Source organism: Ipomoea triloba, chromosome 1, assembly GCF_003576645.1.
Source record: "Ipomoea triloba cultivar NCNSP0323 chromosome 1, ASM357664v1".
In the NCBI taxonomy this organism is placed as follows: domain Eukaryota; kingdom Viridiplantae; phylum Streptophyta; class Magnoliopsida; order Solanales; family Convolvulaceae; genus Ipomoea; species Ipomoea triloba.
The window spans coordinates 28,447,252-28,454,543 of record NC_044916.1 but is presented as its reverse complement, the minus strand read 5'-3'; positions in this window follow the sequence as shown (position 1 = coordinate 28,454,543).

Here is a 7,292-nt window from a genome sequence, read left to right as displayed (position 1 = left end):
TGTAGCTCTTTTTGTACTTGGAATGGCCTTGCGAGAGATAGCAAGGTGATCTCTCGATATTGTTTACCCGGCCATTCTTCGTAGCTTTCCTATACTTTCCAGTGCTGGTGTATAGGGACGGTTTATGAATAGCTACTCTGGTCTTTTCTGTTGGTCCTTTATGACCTTTATTTGGTTTGGGTTGAGATCCTCCATTTCTTGAAGTTCCCAAACCATTGGTCTGTTTATCTCTCGAGAGATGGTCTTGATGGAACCCTAGACCGGTTCTATCACTTGTAGGTCTGTGATCAACCACCATTTTCTCCATAGCTTTGGAGGAATTAGTGTATGATGCTATGACCTTTCGAAGATTAAGCTCTCTCGTCTCTCGAGCTTTGCACTCTTCAGATAGTAGGATTACTTTGGCTTCTAACTCACTTACTTTGAGAGTCAGCTCCAAATTCTCTTTCGAGACGTTCTTAAGCATATCTCTTTCAGCAGTTAGCTTGCTGTTTTCATCCATCACTCTAGCATGAGTGCTATTGGCGATGTTAAGGTTCCTTCTGAGCGATTCCAACATCTCGAAGGGGTCCTCATCGCTTTTAAATGAAGAACAACGAGAGGTAGAAGTAGAGCAGCGAGATGTAGGAGTAGAGGTTACCTCGTTGTCAATGGCCATTAGGCATTGATTCTCCTCTTCCTCGGTGTATAAGCAGATGAGCCCCCTCTCATCCTCTGAGCTGCTGCTGCTTTCGCTGGAGCTCGACGTCTCGGACTCCTCGATTGTCCTCTCGAATTCTTCAGCAACAAGCGCCTTCCTGCGCTGATACGTCTTTGATGATCCTTTGAAGCCACCTTGTGTTGGCTTCTCCCTGGATTCCTCTATTCTCTTGGAATCCTTGCCTTCTTGGCCCTGATGCTTGCTTACTAGTGGGTAAGGGCATTCGGCCTTGAAATGTCCCGGTCTTCTACAGTTGTAGCATAGACCCTGATTTTCCTCCTCCGTCCTTCTGGATGGATATCTCTCATTTTTCCTTCTTGAGGAGGAAGGTGAACTTTTGTTGCTCTCCTGGTTCATCTTCATGTATTTCCTGAACTTTCTCACAAAGAGAGCAAACTGTTCGTCAGACATAACATTCATAGGATTAGAGTCTGACCTTGAAGATGTGGATGGTTGCTCAGCAACAAGTGCTACGTTTCGTCGATCCACAATGTCCTCATCTCTTGGGAACATCTCGAACTCGAAGGCTTTGAGATCCCGGAAGAGTTTGTCTGTTGTGGTTTCCTTCAGATCTCGGTGATCTCTCATCGTGATCACCTTTACTTCCCACTCCTTAGTGAGGCCACGTAAGACCTTCAGGTTCAGCTCCTTTTGTGGGATCTCCTTTTCAAGGTCACTGATCTCGGTTGTGAGCTTCATGAACCGAGACTCCATGCTGTCGATGCTCTCTCCTGGCTTCATCTTGAAGTCTTCGAACTTCTTCATGGCCACGGTGAGCTTGTTTTCCTTTTCCTGTTCGTCACCTTCACCAATTAACATCAAAGTATCCCATACCTCTTTTGCCGTTTTGCACTTCCTCACTTTTGGGAAGATGGTTTCGTCTATAGCTCTGAAGAGAATATCCTTGGCAATATTGTCCAGGTTGTTTCTCTTCCTATCATCACTGGTCCATTCTTCCCTAGGTTTTGGGATGTACTTTGGTGTTTCTTGGGTTTGAACTGCAGCAGTATTAACCATTAGGATCTTGACTGGTCCAGAAGTTATAACCTCGGCCATCTCATCATGGAGGGCTGATAAATACGCAAGCATGCGTGTTTTCCAGTCGTCAAACCTGCTAAGATCAAAGAGAAGATGTCTCGACAACATGCTGTCCATATTGAAAAATTATCTCGTGCTTTGAAAATATTTAAGAAGATTTTTCAAAGAAGGATCTCTAGGCAATATAAACAAAGGTTTATATCGATCAGAGAACTTGCTCTGATACCAATTGTTGGTCCCAAGGGGATGGGGTACAAGTCTAGAGGGGGGGGGTGAATAGACTTGTATAAGATTTTGCAAATCTTTTCGACCTCTCGTGTGTATTGAACTTAGGATGTTTAGGTTCGATACCTCACGAGGTGAAGACAAAGTTTTATGCGCAGCGGAAATGTTATCCCCTTTTAGTTAGCACGAGTTTGAGTTAGTTCGAGAGGTGCGTTTATATGCAGTGCAATCGAGAGGTTAGCGAGAGATAAAAACAGTAAGTAAATGCAAGAGAGATTTTTAAGTGGTTCGGCCAACCCGCCTACGTCCACTCTTCTTCCAGAAACTCCCTGGAAGGATTGCACTAAAAACTTCCCTTTTTAGTACAATATCGAGCGCTTGAGCTTTGATCACGAAGCCCGCCTCAAGCCTCAGGTTTTTCGCCCCGCTTCTTGTTACTCCACCTCTCGAGCACTTGACCTTTGATCACCAAGCCCGCGTCAAGCCTCAGGTTTCTTTCGCTCGGACAGCAGCCAGGTTACTCCGCCTCTCCTCAGGTTTTTCTCCCCGCTTCCAGTTACTCCACCTCTCGAGCACTTGACCTTTGATCACCAAGCCCGCGTCAAGCCTCAGGTTTCTTTCGCTCGGACAGCAGCCAGGTTACTCCACCTCTCTTGCTTAATCCAAAGCAAGGTGTTTTTGGTTGTCACAGTTGAATGTAACAGACTCCAATCTGACCACAAGCTATCGTTGAATCAACTTCGATGTAGAGCAGCTTCGGTCACCTTCTAGATGTATAACAGTTTAAGCTTTGTAACTCTCTTGAAACACTAAGATGTGTTTTCTCGCTGTTTTGAATATCAGGATGATATTCCAAGTTAAGCACTTGCACTTGAACGTTTTAGACAGACACTTCTTAAGAATTTCGAACCTCTTTTCTTTTTAACTCCTTTTTCTCTCTTTTCCCCTTTTTTTTTTCCCTTTTTTTCTTCTGTGTCTTTACGTCCTTATATATGAGAGTAGAAGAATAGTTCCGTTGGAGGGAAAACTATTCCGTTTGAAATTGGTCTCCCACGCCGAACATGGGTCTTTGCACAATTTCAGCATTTTTCATGGAGTAGTGGTCTTGTAACTTGAGCCTTTTGTTTTGTAGTGAATATTCCATATTCCACTTTCTTGAGTTCATGCTTCACTTGCTTCTTTTGGATAAAGTTACTCTTTTTATGTTCCCATCATTCCTTGTTTGGGGAATCTGACCACTTCAGGATTGGTGCACTTCTTGACCGTTTGTGGTGGAGGTCTGACGTGTCATCCACTTCCGTCCATTTTGAAACCTCCCGCTCAGCACCTCTTCAATATTTTATCTCCATGATATTCTTCTTCTCCAAACTTAGAGTATTTTATCTGCACATGTTGACTAACATTCAGCCTCTTGGAGAAGTGCCGGTTTATCGAGACCATAGAAGATGTCTCGACCACTTGATGTTTCAATCCCATGTATCGAGAGGTCTATCTCTCGAATATTCTTTACGTCTCGAACTCGATAGGTATATCGAGAGGTCCTTACCTCTCGAACTTGGCTTGTGTCTCGAGACTTAGTTGATGTCTCGTAGACCCTTATTCCTCCAGAGTTGTCTCGTGCCTGCTTCTGATCTATCTGTTTGCTTACAACACGAAAACTTCTAAGTTGTTCAAACAAGTTTACCTTAAGCTTAAATATTTCCCGAGTTGAGCTCAAATTACCCGGTTGTATTTTCGCTCTTAGTTTACTTATCGAACTTACATTGTTTTGCCTATGTATCGAGACTTGGGGATTCTTACTTAACAGTTGGTATCATCAAAACCTATTACATGATGTTCCTAACATTTTTTAGGTAAAGTTCGGGGCCTATTTGACACATTTTATGCAAAAAAAGTGTCATTTACATTTAACTGTTATTACGGGTCACTAACAAGTAATTATGCCTTAATAAAGTAAATTGACATTTTTATTTATATAATTTCAACTTTAAAAAGTTTGAGGCCTAATTTATTTTTGAGGTAAAGTTCCATGGCCTATTTGACACATAATATGCAAAAAAAAAGTGATATTTACATTTACCTAGTATTACAGGTCAGTAACAGGTAATTATGCTTTGATGACTAAATTGACATGTTTATGTTCCTAATTGCAACTTTAAAAAGTTTGAGGGCTAATTGATTTTTCAGGTAAAGTTCGATGTCCTATTTGACACATATTATGCAAAAAAAGTGACATTTACATTACCTGTTATTACGGGTCACTAACAGGTAATTATGCCTTGATAAACTAAATTGACATTTTTATTTATATTATTGCAACTTTAAAAAGGTTGAGAGCCTAATTAATTTTTCAGGTAAAGGTTGATAGCCTATTTGACAAATTTTATGCAAATAAAGTGACATTTACATTACCTGGTAGTACAGGTCACTAACAGGTAATTATGCCTTGATCAATTAAATTGACATGTTTATGTGCCTAATGTGATCAAGAACTCCAAAGCCTTTCTCCAACTCAAGTGTCTAAGTGTAGGTAAGATTTTAGACTTTGTTTGGTTAAAACCTTCTTAGAATTTAAGTGTAAACTAAAGGTGCATGAATATGTTGTTGTTATGGCGATATTTTAGGATCTTTGGACTCAAACGAAGGAAAACAACAACTCCTACGGTTTTCTTTAAAATCTTCCATCGAGGTAAGGAATCCCTTTATTTGGTTGAGGTTATTTGAAACTAGATAATTGATAGCTAGTTTATGCATGTATATGTTGTATTAGGTCCATATATGCCTATACTTGTGAAAATAGTGAAATAAAATTAAGCTAGTCTCTGGCAGTGACTTCCGAAAATTATTCGGAAAAATTGGTAAGGTATTTTGACTCCATTTTTCTCAGATATGTAGTTCAATAAGTTTAGAACCCGCATATAAAATTTCATAATGATCGGAGTAGTATAAGTATGGTTTTCGATTTTTTTTCCAAAACTGGTCCAGAGAGAGAGATTCTGGACAGCACACTGCCAAGGGCAAAAATGGAATTTTCTGTGTTTATTCGTGGATCAAAATGACCAAAACTTTTTACGGACATCAAGTACTATAAGTTGGGGTTCTACCATAAAAATTTCAAGTGAAAAAGAGTTCGGGAACTATTTTTACCGGCTCAATCTTTCGGACTGCGCTAGAAATTTTCTGGCAGTTTTAGGGTGGACGCGGCCTTGGACGCGCGTCCATCGACGCCAGAGTTACGGCGTCACGGCCGAAAGGCCGGACGCGGGCACGGACGCGCGTCCGCTGCGCGTCCGTGGGCGCCCAATTTCGGCGCCATTTGCCGAACGTGCGGACGCGGCTCGGACGCACGCGTCCGCTGTGCGTCCGCAGCTGCGGCCAGTCGCGAGTCCACGCGACGCGGACTCGTTTTCAACTTGTTTTTGACCAAACTTTTCCCCGATGTTTTTAATCCCGAGTATTATGATGTTTTGAAAGCCTACGGGCAACCGGGTGGATTTTTGAAGACTCAAATATTACCTTTGTACATTATATCTCTTAACTTGGGAAATGTACACGTTATATGCATTGAGATGTATGTGTCAAATATGAGACTTATGTGATAAATGTGGAGTTGAAAGTGTAGGGTAGTTACACTTGATTTACTTTTGTGAAAGGATGTTAGTGGATCATCCAAATGTTTTGCAAAGGAAAATGAGAATTTGTGAATTGGGTTAAAAGGAGAATTAATTTCCGAGTATTGGGATTGACCCAAGTATGTCCAAAATATTTTCAAGCAAGAAAGGGAAAAGAGTGGAAAAATGTTTTCAAACCTTAATTCTAGTAAAAGTCGTGGAGGACCTTGTTAACCTACGGGATAAAGATGAGCTTAAAGTGCCTATCCCGTATGGTAGTTATGTGTATGATCATTCATACTGTGGGCGAAGTCTATTCGCCTAGTACTATATCACCCGGAAGGAAAAGAACTCCTACGGGGGTGTGCACACTTAAGTATAGTCACTCTATGTTCGGGTAGGTGTCGTTCTTATGAACCTAGTGAGGCTAGCTAGGAATCATTCCAACGCTCCTATAAGTCCAGGGGATCAGTATTAGACCGGGCGATGACCACTGAACCCGAGTTCAACGATCCAAGTGGTCAAAAGTGGAGAAAGACTCCAAAGGCCTCACACTTTCTATCTAGAACTAAGTGGAATTTTGGAAAAGTGGATGTAGTTACGCTGTAGCTACGGGAAAGAAAGATGTGACAAGTTTTTAAGTACCCAAAAGTTGTGGGTGATCTCTCTCTTTGAAAAGTGAAAAGTGATGAGAATTTCATTATGAGGGAAAAGTTTTTCTACTAATGTGATTACAAGCAAGATGTGTGATTTATGTTTTCTACTACTTACTAGCATGCTTAATTGTTTAATAATATATTATTGGGTATGAAAATGATTACCAAATGACCTTGTCAAAAGGAAAAATGACATGAGATGTCATTGAATTTTGCTCATAGTGTATGCAAGTTGCTCTTTATAACTGTTGCAGGTAGAATCTTGCAGATGAGTAAGGTATAGGGTTTTCTATGTAACAATTTTTACAAAACCTTTATTTAGTTTTGAATAACCCATGGATATCCTTACTTAGCCGTCGCGCTAACTACACTTCACCGTGTCTCTTATCAGATGTTGTCTAGCGTGGGCTCTTGTAGCCCGATGAGCGCTGAGAGCTCATCTAAGTTGTGTTTGCAGTGTTGGACTATGATGACTATGTGCAGATCCTGCTTGATGATGACTCCTGCTCCTCCTGCTCCGCCCTTTCCGAAGTATACTGTTTAGAACAACTCCTTCTTTTTGTTCTGTGAATATCTTTTGTAGCCTAGTATGGCTAACAAGATGTGAACAACCTAAACTTTCACGTTTTTGGACCCAATGGGTCGATCCTTGTATATATAGTAGTAGCTAACCTAGCTACCTTCCTTTCTTTCCGCTGCAATATATACGTAAAGCTTTTGTCAAGTAGAAAGCGTGTGAAACAATTTCCTTCTTTAGCCTGTGCATCTAGAGTGGACTCTTTCTGGATTTGATTGGGTTCAGTCTAGGTGTGGCGGTAACCACTCCGGATGTACGGTATAGCCGAGCCGGGGTGTTACAATTACGGGTCACCAACTGGTAATTAAGCATTGATTAACGAAATTGACATTTTTATTTATATAATTGCAACTTTAATAGGGCTGAGAGCCTAATTAGTTTTTCAGGTAAAGGTTGATAGCCTATTTGACACATTTTATGCAAATAAAGTGACATTTACATTACCTGGTATTACAGGTCACTAACAAGTAATTATGCGTTGATGA